We start from the raw sequence: 6,811 nt of genomic DNA, 5'->3' as shown, positions 1-6,811 counted from the left end.
CCCCCCCCCCCAAACAATAAACCTCTTCCTCAAGGATGGTGTGTGATACCCCACACATAAGTTGCAAAATAAGACCAAACAAAAGAGTTATAACTAAAGAGGTTTTGATGGTAATTTACTATCCAAAGTTTTATCAAGATATTACAAATATGATCAGTTACAAAATTAGATGTAGGTGGTGTTTTGCATCTAAATCCGGATCAGTTCTCATGGGCGTAGCTAGTGCACTACTTGCGGGTTTGAACGGACCCAATTAAGAAATCTATTAAATATGTAAGAATACGTTATTATAAACGCACCCAATTACTAAAAGTAGCTGTAGAAATACTTCTTGGGATAGTATTCCCTAATTCGTCCAACTCAAGTATTCGTAAAACAAAATAGCAGAATAGGTAGGGGAATCAGTGTTCAACAACTTAATAACTTCGATACAATCAGTGTCAATTTCGAGTGTTGCTAGTCCATATATATCTGATAATTTCAGTCCCTTCCCCTTTTTTTCTCTTTATTAATTTAAAAAGGGTATTATGATTTTAAAAGATTATTCGTTACACGACGCAAAAAATATAAGTACGATTAATCATGGCAAAAGTTTATATTCATGACACAATGCCTGGCAGCATGGTACTAGTTATTTTTCCGTTGCAAAAGCTATTATTTTTTATTTTGATACAATAAACTGTAAGTTGGATGATCAAAGGTGAAATTTTCTTAAAAAATAAGACCACACGATGATATCAAGCTAGCGTTTGGACATATGTTTGGTTGAAACTTGAAAAATGAGTTTTTAAAGATAAGATGAAAAATAATTTTTGAAAGTTGAAATTGTGTTTGGGCATGCATTTTACTTTTAAAGAATTTGAAGTTTTGTGAGTAGAAAACTTCAAAAACTACTCTAGAGCTGTTTTTTGGATTTGAAAATTTTGTTTTCAAAATCTGCCAAAAAATGATTAAAATCTATAAACAAACAGATATTTGAAAAAAAAAATAATTAAAAAGAAGCTCCAAAATTTTATGTCCAAGACGGAAGCTAATAACTTCGAGTGCTATGAGATGGGAAATGAAAATTGTGAAAATTAGATAATAACTTTATAGTACTTGTTGTCGAAAATTTTATTGCAACTGCACAATGATGGATTGAGCTTAACTTCAAAGATAATATAAAAGGATTTCAATAGATCTCTTCTTTTTTCCAGTCAAAAAGTGTTCTATTTGGGAAGGACTTAGATTAATGTTAAATATCGATATAGGCGAGAGGATTACTATTAAAGAGATCACACTTTTAATTATTCAATTATATTATGTCTCGCTCCGATTAATAGGACATGAAAATATTCTATATCACTCAATTCTCCCTTACCTGGCATCTCACTGGATATATTCCTACCAAAAATAATCTCCAAGCTTTATCTGACTTGTGATTAGCCCTGAAACTCCATTACTTGCAGAAGAAAATCCAAGAATACATGATGATCACCTATGAGTTTTACTGTTAAAGGAGAATAAGGTACAATGACCAAATCATAAGTACAGATTTGAGATGACAAAATAAAATTTATATACACTTTTTTTTCTTCCAGCTATTTCATTTCTTTATTATATATGCAATGGTCCATAAGAATGTGTAACCATTAATTTCCAAAGTCATAATTTATCTTGAAACAGTGGGAACTCATTTTTCTTTTCTACTTTACATGTGGGACTTTATTCACACACCAGACAATCTCTCCCTTAAACTAAGTTTCACATCACTCATCACCATTTATGGACTAATTTGGAGATTAACTGTGTGCCACCCAAATAATCCAAGTATTTACGATCACCGAAGCCCAAGGAGAGGTTGTGTATGCGTCTCTGAAGCTATGGGTAACGGTAGTGAACCGGCCCATAGACGGGCAAAGGCACTAAGCCGAGCCCTACGCCATCACTTCACCATCTCCATACGCGTCTCGCCAAACCATTGGCTCTGATACTAGTTGTTAGGCTAAAACGGCCCAAAGATACTCTTAACATGGTGTGCTATTATCCGCTTTGGGCCAAACTCGCACGGTTTTCCCTAAAAGACCTCACACCATTAAGAGTATCCATCTCCTTATAAGTAGCTTATTTTTCTTTTCTACTTTCCATGTGGGACTTTGTTCACATATTCCCAACATTAATCTCTCACTTCTCAATATCCATTAAACTATATTTGGAACAATGAGGCTAGCTTCTGAATTGGTCACTCCGCAATATTATGAATTAGCTTATTTTGCTGGTCTAAACCCGAATAAAGGAGGAAAGTTGTAATACATTAATGTGTAGCTAGCATAAACTAGTTAATTTCACGATGAATCTTCAAAATACATAATATATGGGATGTGCTTAACTAGACACAAGGTTGCTAAATTTATACCATTCATTTATTTCAGTAACCTAGAGAACATCATAATTTAGACACCATCAACAAGAGTTGTGGTATAGTAGTAGGTGTCGAAGTGCATGAGTAACCTTCTCATCTAAAAGTTTAAGTCGTTAAATAGAGTAAATTTTTATCTACTTAGTTGTCTGTTCAACACACCCCTGTGCTAGCTTCATTCATTTTTTCGTTGGCCAAACACATAGCACTTTATTTTTTAAATAATGAGCGCAGTGAGACTTGAACCTAGGATCTTTGTCTGGTCGTGGAATAAGGACTGAATGACATAATCACATCGGCTATACTGTAATTCATAGCAGGATTTATTTAAATACCTAACAGTAATCTTTTTATTGAGAAGACTTTCTCTCTCTAGAATAAGTGTATGTCATTAACTTAGTACATAATTACTATTTCTCTCTTTTTTCTCCTAAAAAAAAATATCTAATATAGGTAAGTTCTTTACATAGTTTTGAAAAAATATCACGATTTAAAGAAGTAAAAAAAAGGTTTTGATAAGTAAGGGTAAAATGAATATTTAAAAAAAAAAATTGATATATATGAGGGAAAATGACTATTGTTTAAAGTTGACCAGGGAATGTGTATTTAAATTAAAGTTGGGGGTTTAATTGATTTCCAACCCAAATTGTGAATTAGTAAAAGTTGGAAAAATAAGTTTTCATTTAACAACAGCAAAACCTGTTTATAGTACTACTAGTAATAGACTACAGGAATTAGTATTCTTCGTTAATAGAGCCGTCAATATGGGCTTGGCCCGTTGGGCCAGCCCAGCCCAGTCCGTAATTTAGCAGGGTTGGACTAGGATTTTTGGAGCCCATTTAAAAATGAGGCTTTTAAGCCCGGCCCGAGTAAGCCCGTGGCCCGTGAGGGTTGAGTGAGGCTGGGCTGGGCCGGCCCGTGGCCTAATAAAAATATGTATTATACAAAATATAAAAAGTATATGACACAAAAAATAACATAAAGAGTATCCCAAGCTTAAAGTTTATTAAGCTCATCATATTAAAAGATCAAAGTCTTAAAACGTTAATTAGTTTTAAAAATTTAATTATTCATAATATTTAACTAATTAATATTGCATACGAATTGTAGATGTAGATGAAAGTGAAGATATTAAGACAACCTTCTCACAAGCGGATTCAAATGTGTTTGATGAAGATGATGTGTTGGATATCCCATAAGCGTATAGACGTTCTCTTGAGTACTTTTATTTGAGTTTGACTTTTAGTGAATAAATACAGTCTTGTCTTTATTTTTTACTATTTATTGTGATATATTGGAATAATATAAAAGTTATTAAGTCTTGTGAAATTTTTCCAATAAGATTTTTTTTAACTTTTAAATATTTATCTTTTTTAGGTTAGAACATAAAGAAAAAATATAAGATTTTACAGAGAGAGATGGATTTATCAGATGTAAAATGTGTCTGAGGCTCCCAGAATCCTATGATCCAAATAACAATTTGTCCTATTTAGGTTACAGTGGCGTATGAAGGTAAATCTATATCTTCTCTTATTCTTAGAGCAGAAGCATAACAAGCAAAATTGGCCAGATGCCATGAGTGTAGGAAGGAGAAGATGGAGTGGAAATGTGGACTGCTGCAGCAACATCAATAAGCTGAGAAGTACTGATCTTTAGTTAATCCAGGACTGCAGAAGTTTGGGCAGTACTCCAGATTCACGAGGTGCAATCCCCCGCAACATCACCAAATGATGCAACCTCACGAATGTGCGCAGATTTCCTAGGGCCAGGTCCCTTAGTGAACTTGAAATTTGGAGGAAACCCATGCAATTGTAGCACTTTTCAAATAGTATATGCCCTGGTTTCTTGCAATACTTTGCATGATTCAGGGATGGCCTTTGAGACTCTGAGCTAAAACCTTGAATACGAAATTTTTGTGGTCTGGGAGAGTCAAAATTGATCTGGATAGGAAGGTCTGTTTGGAGACCCCAACATTGAAAGGAGGCAGAATTGTTTATTGAATGAGATGCAGAGGACACCTGTCTCTGTTTCTTCTCATCAGCACAGAAGACATGTTGTACACAGTATTCATTTGAGGGCAAGGGCTTTCATTCATGATTATGTTACTCGCTTACTTGGAGATAAGTATCATTGAGTCCCATTAAAGAATTGATAAGACTTTCTGTTCTTCTTCCAGCTTTCTTATTACCCCACATGTGGCAAACAGACAAATGATTGACAAGAAAATAGAAGATATCTCATCCCAGAGTTGTTTTATGTTTAAAATAGGATGCCTATGTCTATGAGCATTGAGATATGTGTGATAATTCTTTCTTAAGTTCAAACAATCTAGCTCCATCGAGCCTCTCATATCTCTCATCAAGTTCATTCCAAAATGTCTTTTTGGCTAACTCATGAGTACTCAACACTATCGAGGATATTTCTTTGGTAAGGGAGTTTGTTAAATCCAAGAAAATGCACCAATATTCATTGCATCTCTGCCTTGCCTTGTAAAATGGAGACTCAGCAGTTGCTCACAAATGAGCCATTGATGATATCCAACTTATTACAAACAGACAAGGCTAACTAGGATATCCTACGTTCCAGTTCTTAGATATAACCATCCCATAAATAAGGAGTAAAAACTAGAGAAGCGCCTAAAATGTCAAGGGATGAATACAAATAAAGTGGGTGACATGGATGAGTGTAATACATCCGGATGAAAAGCAGTACGGATGAAGTCCGCTAACAGCAATCGATTGATTAGTATCAAATTATTTGTTCTATTACCTGGACAATCGATCACAACTAGCAAAAATTAACAGACTAACTAACAATAGTTGAAATTTTAGGGTTTGATGGATTTTCTAAAAAAACAGTCAAAATTGCACATGCAGAAACAAGGAACAGCAGCAAATGAGCCTACACATAATAACTAGGGGAGATTGTAAAGATGTTACGGATGAGCACCGTTCGCTACCGGATAGGGGACGGCTCTTTGAGAGAAAATGAAAGAAAAAGACGGAAAATTTGGGAGGAGATAAACTGAAACAGATCGACTCAGTCCGAATCAATAATTACGGCGTCAAATTGAAAAGAAAACTCCTTTCAAGGCACAATCTCCTCTTTCCAAAAAAAACGCTAGATTTCGATCTCCGGCCGATCACAAAAATCGATGAAATTTTGCAAGAGAAACATCACCATATCATTAACTTCATCGCGGAGAAACAGATCTCAAGCACTATGGCTCTGATACCAAATGTTAGAATCAAGGATTGAGGGAAAAATCGAAAATACCCAGTTAGGGTTCTAAGACATGAAGAGAGAGGAAAATTCTGTAATTTTCATTATTCCAAACTTTACAAAAAATAAAATCTTGTCTTCGTTTTGTTATTCCCCGCCCCTTTTTGGGGCCCAAAAGGGGTAACTTGGGAGTTACTACGGTGGTGAGATAATACGGTCCCCTTTGAGAAGAAGGTTTGAGAAAATACCAATGGTTTTTTTGTTTTCCCGCCGCGGGCAGATTCAAGCCTCTTTTAATGACCTGGAGGCCCCAAATAACAATAAATACTAGTTGAGGTCCATAATTACTAATGCAATTTTTGGACGCACTAATAACACATACTAACTATCTTCTAAACTATTATCTAGACTATGAATCCCAACATGCGTGTGTCCACCAATAGTGCGCAAGAAAATTAAATTCGTTTTAAAATTGGTTTGCTGTAACCCATAATTGGAGAAAGTTGGTAAAATGTGTATGAGACTTCCAATACCAGTAAATTCCAATTATATCAATTGAGAAATATATCTATAATATTTTTTTATAACTGTGATGTATAATTTCATGGGATACTCGCCGCTTGCCACTAGTTAACATGTAACGAGGTAACTCTGTTCGCTAGGCTTAGACAGATGAGAAGAAATCATTTAGTATTTCTGCCTTCGCTGAATTAAACCTGAAACCTCCATATTTCTCAATCCACTTTGCTGATCACTATGCCACTCCCTTTGACGTTATAATCTAATAAAATATTGAAGGTGCAATATAGCTACACTTTCAAAAAAATGCTCTAATAATTGTTAGTAAGGTTCGATAAAATTGATTATATGTGTACCTTCATATGTGCACATATTATCAGATGTGAGGGGCAAGAGAATCCGAAAAGAAAGCAACAAATCACGAGAGATATAGCTAGATTTTTGGGCCTAAGGGTTCCTTGTGCATAGGTTTTTAGGGTTAAATGAATAGAGCTATCAATATGGGGCGGGGTCCGGGCTACACCAGCCCACCCACATGAGCTTTAGCAATTGACGGGTTGGGCTGGGCTAGCCCACATTTTTGAAATGGGCTTAATAATGGTCAGTCCACCCCAGCCTATATTGGGGCTGCGGGCCCCACGGGCCGGCCTTCGCATTATTATTTTAAGAATA

This window comes from Nicotiana attenuata, unplaced genomic scaffold (assembly GCF_001879085.1).
Source record: "Nicotiana attenuata strain UT unplaced genomic scaffold, NIATTr2, whole genome shotgun sequence".
Taxonomy (NCBI): Eukaryota; Viridiplantae; Streptophyta; class Magnoliopsida; order Solanales; family Solanaceae; genus Nicotiana; species Nicotiana attenuata.
The sequence above is the reverse complement of the archived record's forward strand: the minus strand, read 5'-3'. Positions refer to the sequence as shown.